We start from the raw sequence: 9,143 nt of genomic DNA on the forward strand, positions 1-9,143 counted from the left end.
GTCGCTTCCACTTGGACAAGGCCTGGTCCCTAGGGCTTGCCAGTTGTATTATGGATCCTGCAGATTTGGCCTGCCGTCCCTGCTGAGTGTCATCTGTCCTTGCAGTCTTGCCATGGATAAAACTTATTCTCCCTCACATCATCTGCTTGACAAATCTGTGCCTGGCAGGCCTGTCTGTCCACATTACGTTTGAGCCATACAGCTAATTTGACAAGGCATAGCTTTAAAGAATAAAGCTCCAGGCTTGCACTGACCAAGTCGAGACACTTCCAACCCCCACTACAAATTCCAAAGCTCGTTTGGTGCATTCTCTGAACTAGACTGTTCCTGTGATGTAAGCTATCTGCGAGGCCCCATTTCTCCTGCCTTTCTGCAGCACTTACGAGTCATGTGTTAAAGGTCCTTAGAGGCTTTGACTTGCAGAGTGGCCTCTCCAGTTCCTGTTTTCAGCATTTGAATTCCATTTCTTTTAAAAAAATTATTTTATGTATGAGTACACTGTAGTTGTTTTCAAACACACCAGACGAGGGCATCAGATCCCATCACAGGTGGTTGTGAACCACCATGTGGTTGCTGGGAATTGAACTCAGGGCCTCTGGAAGAGCAGCCAGTGCTCTCAACCACTGAGCCATCTCTCCAGCCCGAACCCCATTTGTTAGACAACTCAGTATAGCCATGTTCTTCATCCATAGAGCATACGTTCTGAGACCTCTAGTGGATGTCTGGAACCCTGGGTAGTGCGTGTGTTAGCTTTCCATCACAGATAACAGAATCGCTAGGATCATTAACTCAGAAGATAGATTTTACTGTGCTTCACCATTTAGGAGTCCCTGTGCTTCAGCTCCCGGGGTGAGGCAGCATATCAAGGCTGGGAGCATGTGTGTCAAGTTGCTCACCTCATGGCCAGGGGGGTGGGAGTAGGGTGGTGAAGAAGGAAGGAGAGGCTGACATCCCAAAGCTTCACAGTCATACCAATGTCCTAATGACCCTCCCTAAGGCCCCACCATTTAAAGGCTCCACCACCTCCTAGTAGCACCAAGCTGAGGCCCAAGTGCTTTATTGACACACAGGCATTTGAGGGACATTACAAAACCCAAATTATAGCCGTACCATGTAGACTAGGGTTTTTCTTTAATACCTATACATGCCTGTCTTTGGGTTTAATTGCTGTGAAATGACACCATGACCAAGGCAACTCTTATCGAGGAAAATATTTAATTGGGGCTGGATTGCAGTTTCGGAAGTTTAGTCCATTATCATGGAGGAAGCATGGCAGCGTGCAGGCTTGGTGCCAGAGAAGCCAGTCTACATCTTGTTCTACATCTTGATCTGAAGACAGCCAGGAGGACTATCTTCCCCAGCCAGCCAAGAGGAGACTCTCACACTGTCAAGACTCTCACACGGTCACACTGTGGAGGTCTTATAAGTATGAGACCTCCACAGTGACACTTCCTCTAACAAGGCCACACCTCCTCCAGTAAGGCCACGCCTTCTAATAGAGCCATTTCCCATAGGCTAAGTATATTCAAACCTTCATGATGCCTTTATTAAGGTCCAAATTATAAAATAGACATTATTAGTTATTTTTCTGTAGCTGTGACAAAATACCATGACCAAGATATTATTTTAGCTTATGGTTTCAGAGAAATAGAGTCTTCATGGGGGGAAGGCATGGCACGAAAGCAGGAACAGGAAGCTGGCTGGCCACATTGTATCTGCATTCAGGAAGCAGAGAGCAGAAAATGGAGTGAGGCTATAACACACACACACACACACACACACACATACACACACACACACACACTGCAAATCAGTGATTGCTTTCTCCAAACGAGGCTGCAACTCCTAAAGATTCTATAACCTTCCCAAATGACATCACCAACTGGGGACAAGTGTTCAAATATATGAGCCCATAGGGCCACTCAAATCATCACATGCATAGCAAGAAATAAATAATAACTAAAAATATATAAATATTGTAATTAATTTAAATCATGAGCTATTTGTCTGTGGGACTTTCACCTTTATATTTTCAATCTGCAGCTGGCTTCACTGAAACAGTGGAATAGCTACAGGTAAAGAAAGCACTGGTCAGCCCTCCTTACCAGATGCATAGGGAATGAGGAACAGACTTGACACTCAGCAGTGGGTCTTTTTGACATGCACAGAAACCACCTGAGGCTTCTTCAAATGGAATTCTAGGCTCTCACTCAGGTTTTCTATTTATAACATCTAGAGTAGGGCCTGAGACTCTGTCTATCCAAGTGATGCTATCGTGGTAACTGTCCTGTGAGAACCTCAAATACCTATTCCAGCCCGGAGAAGGAGAATGGTCAGACTTCAAGGTAGGCCGCCAAAAATTCAAGCCTTCCTCTTTGTGTCCTCTTGGTGGAGCCAAGTTTTATTTTTTCCATGATTGGGATGATGACTTGTGGCTTTGTTCCTACAGAGTGGCTGTCACAGGAACTTCCACACAATTCCTGTAGCATCCTCTGGATGCTGCTATGTCACCAGAAGCATCTCTCAGGCGAACCATGGTGATTCAGGACCATGAAGGCTCAGTATGAGATCTATGGGACTGCTGCTACCAAACAGCCTGGTGACGCTCGTTCACAGCATGGTCCTTCACACTGAGCATGCCATATGTGTTTCCTAAACTTCAGGAAGTCAATACATCCAAATTTATAGGCTCTTAACCCCAAGACCAAAGAGCCTGTCGTCTCTTCCCTTGTGTGTGCACATATGCACACAGAAATACAACTAAATGAAGTGTAATATTGACATTTTTAAAAATACATATAGAAAGCTCCATTAATCCAGAAACATGAAAGATAATAAAATCCCTTCAGAGGTATAATATAGAGTTAGTTTTTTGTGGTTTGGATGTGACAGGTGTCCCCCATCCCCAGCCCACTCCAGTATTGAACCCTTGGTCCCCAGGTGGTGCTGCTCTTTGGGGGGAGGGAAAGTTTAGCAAGTGAGGTCTGGCTAAGGGAGGTGCACCTTTGAAAATAGAATGTGTAGCCCCACTCCCTTCCTTGCTTGCTGCCTATCTCCCATCTGCCATGGTTTGAGCTGCCCTGCTGTGTCCTCAAACTTAAACTTTCTGTAAAGCGGAAGGTACAGAGGCATTTGCAGACCTTGAGCATCCCAGAGAACAGGACAGGTACAACACAATAAAGTCTGACCTGATGCTGACAGGTCAGGCTGATCATGACAGTCAATGCATCAGAATTGCAGGAAAGCAGGCTGTTCTTTCTCACTGAGTGTTGTCTCCACTGGTAGCCTGCTCTGTGAGGGAAGGAAGTGGTGGGGTCAGCCACGGACACCACTCTTCCGCTTTCAACCCTGTATTGAGCTCATGGTGGGTGTTCAATACATATTTATTGTGGGTTTTCGAAAAAAAAAATGAAGAGTTTATATGGCCTTTTAAAGTGAATGTGAATTCTCTCCATCTTTTCATAGTTTCCCATCCCCATCATCTGCCCACTTCTTGGCCACAAACGGATACACACAGTCCCTGAAGTAGTTGTTTCTGCCACATAAAAGTCACATAGCCACTTGGCTTCTTTTTAAAGTGAGAAAACTGATAGCTACTTCAAAGGAGTGCCAGAGGATGAAATGAATTCATATTTGTAGAGTGTTTACCTCAATACCTGGCAGGTAGCAAGTGCTGTGTGTTTGCCCATTGCTGATACAATTCTGACTATCCACCATTAGCATAGACTGCAGAGGTGGAAAGCGTAGTCACCCACACATTCCACACGTTTTAGACTGGAGCCACAAACTCCAAGTTTCCTTAGCCATGCGTGGATTTGCTAATTCACTAAAATAACGATGTAGCTCAGGAACATGCTATATTTACACTGAGTTTTATTATCAGATTGCACCGGGTTAGCAGCCAAATGAGGAGACACATAAGAAGGAGACATGGAAGAGTTCCAAACATGCAACTAGGGCATCCTCAGGAGAGCATCTTCCTTTTGGCACATGGATGTATGAATGCAAGCAAGAAGCCCACAGAACACCAGTGTCTAGGGATTTCAAAGTGCTTTACAAAGGCACAGGTGACCAAATCACTACTTACGTAATTGAACTCAACCCTACTCTGTGTGCCCTGTTCAGAAATGGAGCAAAGTATGTGGCTCAAAGCCCCAGCCTCCTAATCACGTGGCCACTTGTTAATTGACCTGTGAGGCCCCCCCCCCCCCCCGCCTTCGGTTAGCTTGCTAGCATAAATTCAGATGGGTCCTGGGTCTATGACAGAGACACTCTCATCACTTGGAAAGTTCCAGAGATTTATGGAACTACCTCCAGAAAAGGAGACACACCCAGCAATTTTTTTTTAAATTAAATTTTATGTCTATTGGTGCTTGCCTGCATGGAAGTTCTGTGTACCACATGCATGTTTGGTGCCTAAGAAGGACAAGAAGAGGGAGTCAGGCCCCCCACTAGAGACAGCTGTGAGTCACCATGTGGGTGCTGGGAATTGAAACCAGATCCTCTAGAGAAGTGGCCAGTGCTCTTAACTGCTGAAGCATCTCTCCAGGCCCTCAGCCAAATTCTTTAGTGTACAACAACTTAGCTGGTGAGTGAATAGATAGAAGGAACAAAGAAAGCATCCCAGAGAGGGAAGGTTAACAAGAGAAATGGCACGATAGGAAGACCTCCCTGCTCCTACCTCACTGTACTGAGATTTCTCTAGTAAGTTAAAACCACTACTTGGTCCTTGGCTCTTCCTTATTTCTGTGTGTCTCTGTCTCTGTTTCTCTCTCTCTCTGTCTCTCTCTCTCCCTCCCTCTCTGTCTCTGTCTCTGTCTCTCTCTGTCTCTCTGTCTCTCTGTCTCTCTGTCTCTCTCTCTCTCTCTCTCTCACACACACACACACACACACACACACATGCCATATGCATGCATATGCCACAGAATAGATTTTTCTCCTCATAATACAGGGCTTGATCTAGCAGTTTCTGACACTGCACACAGCTCGTGTGACTGCATTTGGCTGGAAATCTCTCTCACATCTGTGGGAGGAGAGTGGGGACTGTTGGTGTGCCTCAGTTCTCACCCTCACAGCCTCTCTCCATACGTGTCTAAATTAGTATGCTTCTACACATGGTGGCCTCAATCCAGCAAGAGTGTCCTGGCCAAAAAAAAAAAAAAAAAAAGAAAAAAAAAAAGAAAAAAAAAAAAAGGATGCTGCTGGGTCTACTGGAGCCCATTCATAAGTACCAAGTGTTTTGATGGTCAAAGGTCAAGTCACAAGGCCAGCCCAAATTCAAGGTGAAGAGAAACAAATCTGTCTCCTAACAGGAGGTGCTGATAATTTCAGAGGTGAGAATTATACTACCAAAAAATTTCAACCAAATTTGAAACTAGTTTTATTATTATAATACTGGCCAGGACAATCCCTGGGCAGGTCTATACCAGGGATTCCTAGAGAATGGTAGTGAATTGCATTAGTCAGAGGCGTATAAAACAGAACCCATGCGGCTGTGTAGTTCTATCTTCGTCCAGTCAAGAGCAAACATATATCCTTATGGACTTCCTGCCTATGCACCTCTCATCTACGTGTGATCAAGCATAGCCTATACGGTTTGGGCAACTAAGCTTGTTGGAAGAAGCAAAAACAAGTGGTTTGTTATCTTGCATGGATAACTGCCCCAAGGATTCCAGGAAGTTATCTGTCCTTGGGCAAGTGAGGCTTACAGGCCTTTTGTTTTATAGTTCTCTTAAGCACAGTAATTTAAACTTGAAATGTAACACTAATGCTCACAGTCCATCATGTGGCATGTCTCTACTGAGAAGGCAGGAACTGCTGTGGCCATTCTGACCTTAGGTTCCTCATCTGAAAATGGGGATTTTTTTTTTTATTATTTTTCAAGGCAGGGTTTCTCTGTGTAGCCCTTGCTGTCCTGGAACTCACTCTGTAGACCAGGCTGGCCTCGAACTCAGAAATCCACCTGCCTCTGCCTCCCAAGCACCGGGATTAAAGGCATGCGCCACCGCTGCCCAACGAAAATGGGGATTTTTCATAAGTCAGCCCTCCTTCTATTCTGCACCCACAGATTCAGTTATAGAAAGTATTTTTTTAAATGTTACATTGTTGATGGCTGGTATCATATAATTAAGCCTGCAATGACTGCAATCGGTACTGGGTACTGGCCTTTTGTTCTTGTTGTTATTCCAGAAGTAACAATGTATTGGTGGGAACAGGAACAGAAATTGGTGAAGTAGGGCAGGGATCCCAAGGCTTCCAAGAATGTCTTTGCTGGAGGGCAGGGATGCTGGGAGGGAGCTCAGTTTCCTCATTCTTTACCATCTCTGACCCTTCGGGCCCAAATAAAAACTGTATAAAGGCACCTGGATAGGAGAATTGGGCCAACTGGACTGACCACGCCTCCCCCACGGCATGCCTCATCCCCATTTCTACCATAAAAATCTAAAAAAAAAAAAAAAAAAAAAAAAAAAAAAAAAACCAACCAGACTAGCAGCTCAATGTTACCCTATTTCTTGGGACCTTCTTGTTATATATAGGAGTGCTTCACTCTCCTTCTCTCATTCCCTCGCCCTGGTCTCCCCTCCCCCTCTCTCTTTTCTTTCCCCTTCTCTCTCCCCTGAACCTATAATAAAATTTCTCTCTGAAATTCACCTTCGGGTAGTCCATGGATTTCGTTCTTTGAATTTGAGAGAAAAGAACCTGGGGTTGACTGAGTCAGTGGGAGTTTTGTGTGACCATGAGCATCTCATGAGTTAAAAGCCCACACAAGAGCCGAGGAAGCATCTGCTGTTCGTAAAGACACTCCCAAACTTCCCCATAACAGTGTAACAGCTGTTTACAGAGCACTAATATTGGATAAGGCATTATAAGCAATCTGGAGATGATTTAAAGACTACAAGAGCTGGTATGTGCCAGTTCTGTACAAACACATCATTTCCTACAAGATACTCAAATAACATCCATTTCAGTTCTCCATGGGGATTCTGTAACTGATCCTCCTAAGAGTCTTGACTAATGACAGGCTTAAGAAATATAAAGTGTGTGATGGAGTTTTATATATTTTACCATGCTGAACAAATAGAGGATATTTTGGTGGTGGTGATAAAGAAGGGTTAAGTAGAAGAATTGAAGTAGGATATACAATGCCCTAAAAGGAGACAGAAGTGCCTGGAATGATGATGGTACACGCTGCAATCCCAGTACTTGGGAGGCTGGCACAGCAGAATCAGGAGTTCAAGGACACTCTTAAATACACAGCAAGAGCATCCAGTCTGAGCTATGAGACTGTAGAAGAGGTATTTGTATTTTTTGCTGAGGTTGAGGGAGCAGGGGCTCTCTGTATAATAGCCCCAGCCTACCTGAGCTTGAGTTGTAGACCAGGCTGGCCTTGAACTCACAGAGATCCACTTACCTCTGCCTCCTGAGTGCTGGGATTAAAGGCATGTGCCACCATGCCTGGCCTTAGAAGAGGTTTTAAAAATAAAATATTTTTGATGTTTATTTATTATGTGCCAAGCATTAGAGTGCTTGCTTTGTATTATTTTTGTTATTATTTTGTTTTTTTTTTTTTTTTGAGACAGGGTTTCATGAGCTGAAATTTCTGATCTATGTTCTGGGATAACAGGCATGCATGACCTTACTAAGCTATAGACATTATCTTTAATTATCACTACATCCCCAATTAATCAGTAAGAATCTGATCCCAATTCTATTTCCAAAGTGTTAATTTTCGCACCTAGAATATCTTTATCACTTACAACACAAAGCTGGCAAATTTCAGAAGTGAAATCCAGAATCAACACTTTTTAAAAAACAGCCACATTAATGTAAGAAAAGCATTCACTTTCAGCATATTGTAGTGAGTCTTCACCGTCCACAGTCTTAAGGGAAATTATATCTACAGTGCAGAAAAAAAATGATTAAATAAGACCTTTCTTGAAAGTAGAGAAAATAATAAATGCCTTTAAGAACTATGATTTCTATATATTGATTAAAAACTAAGAAATGGAATTTTGTATTTGTCCTTCTTTTTGGATTTATCACTATTTCTGCTAGGAATCCCCAAATTCCTGCTTCACCTAGTCATTCTCTCATGTTTCCATGTCTCATTTCAAGACTGGAAACAAAACTCTTGTCTTTTCTGGGAAGTCTTTCCTGATCCCCTCAACCGATAGTGTACACAGGTATGTAATGATTCCCCTTCCTGTCATTTATGTTGCTTTACATTCCTCCTTCAGCACTGGACTAAGACTCTATAGGATGACATTGTTCAGAAGAGAGGAGCAGAGGGAGAAGTCACAGCCGAGTCCTTAGAAAGAACCCCTGGATGAACAGGAAGTAAAAGCCAGTGGGAGGTTGTACATTGCTCTTTGTGAAGCATGAACATTTGTTGAGAAAATGAACATTATGGAATATATCAGATGTCAGGACTTAGGTGTGTAGCAACTGGATGCTTGTTCCTTCGTTTTCTATCAATTCAAGCAACCAATTCTTTTCATAATTGTATTTTTAGTCCACATAACACTGTAATGAAGGTTGAAATTTTGTAAATAGAAAATCCTCAGCAGATATTTTTTCTAAGTATGATCATAAGCAAACCTGGTGAAAATAAAGCACGGGAGCATAGGGTTGTAATTCCAGGAAGCAGAAGGCTGAAGCAGGCTAGCCTAGGATGCATACGGAGTCTAATTTAGGGAGACCATCTAAAAAAACCAAACCAACCAAACCAACCAACCAACCAAACAAACAACCAAACAAACAACAAAAAACTAAACAAAACAAAAAACTTACTTAACCTCTAATTATGTTGCTTAATTTTTAAAACTTATGATCTGTCACTACATGTTGCTATGATGACCCTAATGTGACAATTCATGGCAAAATGCTTTATAAAATAGTAAAAATGTATAAACTATGTATATACTACTAATAATGTTATTCTTCTGCTTCAACCACAGTGAGTTAGTTCCTGCAGGCGTAGGATGAAATAACTGAGAAACGTGTAACTTTCAAGCACCTCCAGTACTGAGAGCATCTGCCCTAATCCGGCATGGCCGCAACGGCTACGCTCGGAGCGCCTTTCCGGAACCCAACGTCTCTGACGCCCTGTGATGACGTAACACCCGCGAGCCCGTGTCTCCCTG

This window comes from Arvicanthis niloticus, chromosome 8 (assembly GCF_011762505.2).
Source record: "Arvicanthis niloticus isolate mArvNil1 chromosome 8, mArvNil1.pat.X, whole genome shotgun sequence".
In the NCBI taxonomy this organism is placed as follows: domain Eukaryota; kingdom Metazoa; phylum Chordata; class Mammalia; order Rodentia; family Muridae; genus Arvicanthis; species Arvicanthis niloticus.